The following is a 6,788-nucleotide window of genomic DNA, read 5'->3' as shown; positions in this document are numbered from 1 at the left end:
TATCATTAAAGATTTGAGTGTAGAAATCGAAGTTCCAAATGACATCCATGCATATATTGAACCAATCTGAGAAGGGTTTCATAAAAAGAAGATTTAAAGTCAAAATATGAAATAGGATTGTTTCTTGCCATCTTTTACATTATTTGTCTTAAATGGAGGAATTATTAGCATAGTTCTTTCTTCAAAATATTTTATTAATTCAATTAGTTTTCTTATGAAATTCACTACTATACAAAATTGAAAGTTATTTTTTCATTATTTATGGTATTATATGACTTTAAAATATACATGAAGAATTTAAAAAATTATAGATAATTTTCCCATAATTTATTCTATGCCAAGTTTTGAAGTCCCTCTGTCCCACGTTTCTTGAGCTATTTCTTTTTTACCTCTGTTTTGAAAAAATGATGGTAAGAAATAGTTAAAGTGGAGAGAGAGTAAAATAAGAGAGAGAATACTGTAAAATAGTGTCTTCTCGATCGTATTATTTCTTACTTTACTCTCTCTCCATTTAAACTGTATGCTCCATCCGTTTCACGTTACTTGAGACGTTTCTTTTCGGCGCGAGATTTACAAAATCTATGTTTAGTGAGTTAAATAAAGTAGATGAAATAATAAAATAAGAGAAAGAAGAGATAGTACAGTAAAAGAAAAAATAAAATAGGTAATGTTAGATGTTTTGTTTTTAGCTAAAAAATGAAATAACTCAAGTATGAGATAATTCAAAATGGAATACGACTCAAGTAACTTAGGACGGAGAGAGGAGTATAATTTTTTCAAAATGAGTGACTCAAGCGTGAGATAGTAAAAGTATACAACATCACTGTTCACACCATGTGCTCACGAAACATGTGTGTAAATAAATCATAGTAGTTAGTTAAATTACATAAAGACGCTGATTATGTCCACTCTCTTTTGTCAATATGCATATAATGGCTGAAGTACAAATTAATATACGTATATAGATTAATAGGTAGATACAATCATGCATCAATATTATCCCGGAAATTATTAAACGTGACGTAGGTCTTGAATATAAAATATACTTGTATGACGTTTACTTCCATGGCTTGAATTTCGAATAAGTGATGTTTATGTTAGATCGATAACCATAAAATTTTGTATGTATACCAGTTGTTCACATTCTTTAATTATAAGATTGATGAGCTCAACCAATGATGAGACCTATTTTAGAAATCCTCAACTCTATTTACAAAGCATGTTACAAATTGAAAGTTAGTGTTCTTATATTTAACTTGAATCCATTTTAATTAATGAGTGGTTGTGCAGTTGGCCGTCCAGAAATCACAAGTGACATTTTTCTCTTGAATTTTAATATTTTTATTTTCCATAATTGTACAGTGGATAGATAGTATGGTGCATTTTGTTTATTTTGTTAGAGTTGAATACAAGAATGTTTATTTTGTTGGATTATCATATTTGTTCTAAGATGATAATGGAACAAGAAGTTGTATCATCAATCTTTTAGAAGTTGATATAGAACCAGAATAAGTTGTATCATCAATCTTTTAGAATTGGTGATAAAACTCGATTTTATTGCATAACCAAGAACAAATATACTCCCTCTGTCCCATTAAAAATGCAACGTTTTTCTTTTTTGATTGTCCCATTAAAAATGAAACGTTTCCTAAAATGGAAACAACTCTATCTCTACTTTTTCATCTCTCTTACTTTACTCTCTCTTCATTCACTCACAAAACAACACTACATAAAATCCCGTGCCGATTTCCAAATGTTGCATTTTAAGCGGGACGGAGGGAGTATATTTTATCGCATAATCAAGGTAAATATCATTCTTTCTCTTAGGATTGCAATATCAAATGACTCTAATTGATGCTTAAATAAATTTAATTAATTATCATAATGCTTAAGGGTATATTTGTCGACTAATACAACGATTAGTTATCTAAATACCTTAATTCTCGCAGGTTCTAGCTGAATCTACGTAATTTGCCTATGATGATAGACATTTTCAATGTTATAAAAACTCAAATTTTGTGTTACAATAAAGTAATTCAATGTATATTTTAGAATCTAAAATGACATGTATCATGTTAAATGACAATTAACACTCTTAAATTTTTTAAAAAAATTATACAAATCTCTCTATTTAATTAATTTTCACGCACATAAATCATATAAATGATATGCTATATATATTAAAGGTAATTCTTTATAAACTCTAACAAAATCTTAATTCAATATATTTTTATGAGAAAATTTGCATGAAAAATGTATATGCAAGTAGTGGCGGATTTAAGTGAGAACAAAGGGTACGAGTGTACCCACGAATCAAAGTCCAAGTAGTGATGCTTTAATTTATTACCTTGCCATCCGCTTGACTGGAGTTCGAATCTTGTGAATGGCATTCTCACGTATACATTGTCTTTTCCTCTATTTTATTTTTTATTATAACATATCTTGTATATGATATTTTTGCTAATGAATTATTTTTTTTATCTTCTGTATATCTTGTAAAGTATTTTATGTTTTGAATGCATTTAATTTTGTATATCTTTTTGTTTATTGTACATTCAAAAACTTATAAGAACCTAATAAAAGTTATAATCAAAGTATAAGGACCTACTAAAACGAAAAAAATATACGAGGATGTGATGAAATTTATGAGAAAAGTATAAAGACCTATTAAAACGAAAAAATTGTATGAGGACCTAACGAACATTTTGATTAAAGTATAAGGACCTAAGAATTTATTTTGCCCATGATTAACTAGATGTACTTTTATGATTAAGTATATTTACCTTTTTAATGAGTGTATTTTCAAATTTGTAAAATGATTTAGATATTAAATATGAGTAGTTTTGTTATTAAAAAATATATAATCCTTATTCGTCAACCATAATTAAAATGGAAGCCCGATTACTTGTAATTTTAGGATTGGGATGGAAAGTCAATATTATTTTTTATAGTGGTACAAAATAATAATCGCTCGGTCCCATAATAAAAATCACATTTTCCTTTTTAATTTGTTCCATAAAAGATGTCATATTCCTTTTTTTATTTTAAATATCTTTCATATTAATTTAAATATATTATTTTCTCTCTTCCATTAGGAACACCACATTATCAACATGAAATACACAATTCTAGATATAAAACTTGACAATTTTCATACAAACAAGCCAATCCAACGGATAGAAATACAAGTTTATCACACATTGTGTACACGCTCTCACACAATACACAATGCTTACACACAATTTGCGTGAATGTGTGCAACGTGTGTATTGTGCATATGTGTAGATGCACTTTTTATTAACACAAAAAATATTTGCAAGCATACAAGGTAGATCTAATATAGCTAAAGGTCAGTACAAGCCAGAGAATAAGATTGCAACCGGATATCATATAATAAGCGTCATATACTATTTAGAGACACGGGATTTTTGGGTTGATTAATTAAACTAGACAGAATTAAATATATAAATTACAGAAAGCATAAAAACAAATACTCCATCCGTCCCACTAAAGATGACCCACTTTTCTTTTTGGGTTGTTCCAACAAAGATGACTTATTACTAAAAATGAAAACACTGAGTGAGGCGACGACCTTCGTCACTTCATTAGTGGAATCGTCCTCCTCTGCATCATTCAACAATGTCTTTTCCTCCTTTTCTGTACGCATATCGGGGTTGCACGGTGGGTAGATTTCCACAAAAGATAAAACTTGTTTGTCTTCGAGTCTGCCATCTCTACCTTCCCTAGATTCCCGATTCTCACTGGGCAAGCCACGATCCATGAGTTTCTTTGCTGCTATCTCAAATATGGAATTCTCTGAATCACAATGCTCCTCCTCTAATATGGAGTCCTCTGAATCACAAAGCTCCTCATCGTCGTCAATTGTTGGCGAATGTGTGTGAGTAACGACTGTTGGGGTTTGTATACTAAAAGATGCTTCGAGCGTACATGCCCTTGTACAGTCAGCTCATGTATGTATATAAGAAACGCCACATCCACTTGTTTACCTAATTATGAGAATAAATAATATAATATAATGGTTTATTATTGAAATATACTCCATCCGTCCCATTAAATATGCAACATTTGGTAATCAGCACGAGATTTTATGCAGTGTTTTTTTGTGAGTTAGTGAAGAGAGAGTAAAGTAAGAGAGATGAAAAAGTAGAGATAGAGATGTTTCCATTTTAGGAAACTTTTCATTTTTAATGGGACAGACTAAAAAGGAAAACGTTTCATTTCTAATGGGACATAGGAAGTAATAAACAAGTCTAAGGCTTCTTACTAAGAAGTTCAAGTAGGGAAATTCGATGAATCTCCTCATGAGTTTTCAAGTAGGGGACTTGGCCAGATCTAGTAAGAAGAAAAACGTATTCACAACCTAGACATGCTTTGGCTACCTATTGTTATGGTTGTGGTGTTTGTCATAATTCTCTCTTAGGTAAGAGATTAGTAACATCGGTGTGATAAAGCATTGAAAAGATCTAATACGAAATATATTATTTATTGCTATCTACTGTAAGAATATATTTAAAGTTTAGTATTTTCTAGTCTGTAATATTAATATCAATATTGTTTATTCAGTCAAATATGTTTATCTGCATTCGTGTATATGTTTCTAGAACTTGCTCTTAGTCTACAATGCTTATACCTTGTGAGGATTTGAGCCATATATTTCTTTCTTGTGTGATTTATCTGCATTCGTGTATATGTTTCTAGAACTTGCTCTTAGTCTTGTCTATGTTTACACAGTGTTTAAGGTGATTTAGGAGGATGATTGGCCATCTTTTCTAGCCTACTTTTATCCAAAATTTTCGACCCTCTCAATGTTTCGAAATTTTTCCCTTTGGAGCCAAGTTTGAGCCTTTAAGCATTTTCTTTGGAAGCCAAATAAATGGGGACAATTCTTGGGGTTAGTTAGTTTTTCTTATCTTCTTTTGTAAAGAAATTGGAGAGATAAGGAGAAAAAGTTGAGAAAAGTAATGTGCTTAAATGTTGAAAAGTACAAGTTGTGAAATAGTGAAAAAATTCAAAGCGTATACTTGATCTTAGAAAGGATGCTTATGAAAAGAAAAGAAAAAGAAAGAAAAAAAAAGTTGTGAAAGGTTGTGAAGAAAAGAAAAAAAAATCAAAGGAATTTGGAAAGTGAGAAGAAATATAGACAAAGTCTAAGTTTACTGAGATTTGAATTGTTGGTTGGGTGCTAAATTTGAATTGTTGGTTGGGTTTAGTCACGTTTTAGCCAAATTTTCCTCACCTACCAAAGAGCCTACATTACAACCAAAGATAAAGACCTTTCGGATTTTTGATGCTTAATCACATCTAGTGGAGGATGGATTAGACTTTGAGCAAGCCTATGGTAAACTTTGCATGATGCATGATTTGAGTGCTTATATACACATTACCTTTATACACTTTGAGAGTGAGAGAACACCTCCCATCTTTGGAAGTTTGCCACATGTGAGTGCGTGAATTCAAGGTGTTCCACGAGTTAGTAATGAAAGTGCACTAATAAGCCTTACTTGATTTGATTGCGTTAATACATGCTTAATCTATTCTGTCATCTTTTGAGGCAATGACGACGCCTAGTCCTCGTGCAATCCGTGCGTCTATTTTACATTTCTTTCTTGTTTTGTTTGAGGACAAACAAATATTCAAGTTTGGGGGTATGATACGCTCGCATTTTGCACTGTTTTAAGGCCATTATTTGGTCCGTTTTTAATGTCAAAGTTGCATTACATGTCCATTATTTGCATATTTTATCTATTTTGGTATTTTGACATGTTTTGTGAGAAATGTGCATATATGAGCCTAAAAAGGGAGTAAAAACGCGAGGTAGGAAATCTGGAGCTTCTCCGGCGACCACCGCAACATTTCCGGCGACCGCCGGCGCTAAGCGGTGACAAAGACACGCCCGGCGACCGCCGGGAAGTGCGTGGCGACCGCCACAAAGAGTCAGAAGCTTCTGAACTGCGCGCGGCGATCGCCGGCCAAGGTGCGGCGGCCCGCCACATAAACGCGGCGTGCGACAGCTGTCTTCAAACTCAATTTTCCGACGATCCTGAAGTCTGATCAGGGCGTTCTACACACCATTTTCTTCTTCTTGATAAGATTTAAGATGGTACAAGAATCACCTCAATAGGACTTCTGTGGAGAGAGTTATGGTCGTTCTACCAAAGTCGCGCAAAGCTGCCAGCTGCAATCTAGGCGGAAATTTGAAGAAGGAAGGAAGATATTACCTTGTGAAGCCAAATCTTTTCCTTCTACTATGTGGAACGAAAATTACATCTTTCCTAATGTTTGGAGGAAACTTATTACCAAATTTAAATTCTTCTAAAGCCTATATATACCCCATAACCTCATTCATAGAATCCAACCCTTCCATAGCCCCCCAAAAGGGGAGCTTTCACAGCTCCTCCTCCAACCCTAATCTTTCATCCTATTTTTGCCAATTACTTCCATAGCATAAATTTGAGAGTTCTTCATTGTGCAAGGGGTTAGAGAAAGAAGCAAGAACATCAAGAACGACGAGGATTCAACCTACGGGTTTTATTTGCTTTAGTTTTATGTTCCAATTGTTTTCACTCCAATCTATGTTTTTAGCTTATTCAATTATGTCTAACTAAATTCATAGGATTCTTTGGATGTGTTATTAACTTTTATTGGTTTATACAATTCCTTTTTCTATTTAATATCCGTTTTGTTTTTACTTTATTTCTTCCCTAAGTAATTTTGATGCTGCATGATTGAGTGACACAATCGTGTATGATTTACTATAGCTTGCTTCA

Source organism: Salvia hispanica, chromosome 4 (assembly GCF_023119035.1).
Source record: "Salvia hispanica cultivar TCC Black 2014 chromosome 4, UniMelb_Shisp_WGS_1.0, whole genome shotgun sequence".
NCBI classification, from domain to species: domain Eukaryota; kingdom Viridiplantae; phylum Streptophyta; class Magnoliopsida; order Lamiales; family Lamiaceae; genus Salvia; species Salvia hispanica.
Note: the sequence above shows the minus strand (reverse complement) of the source record.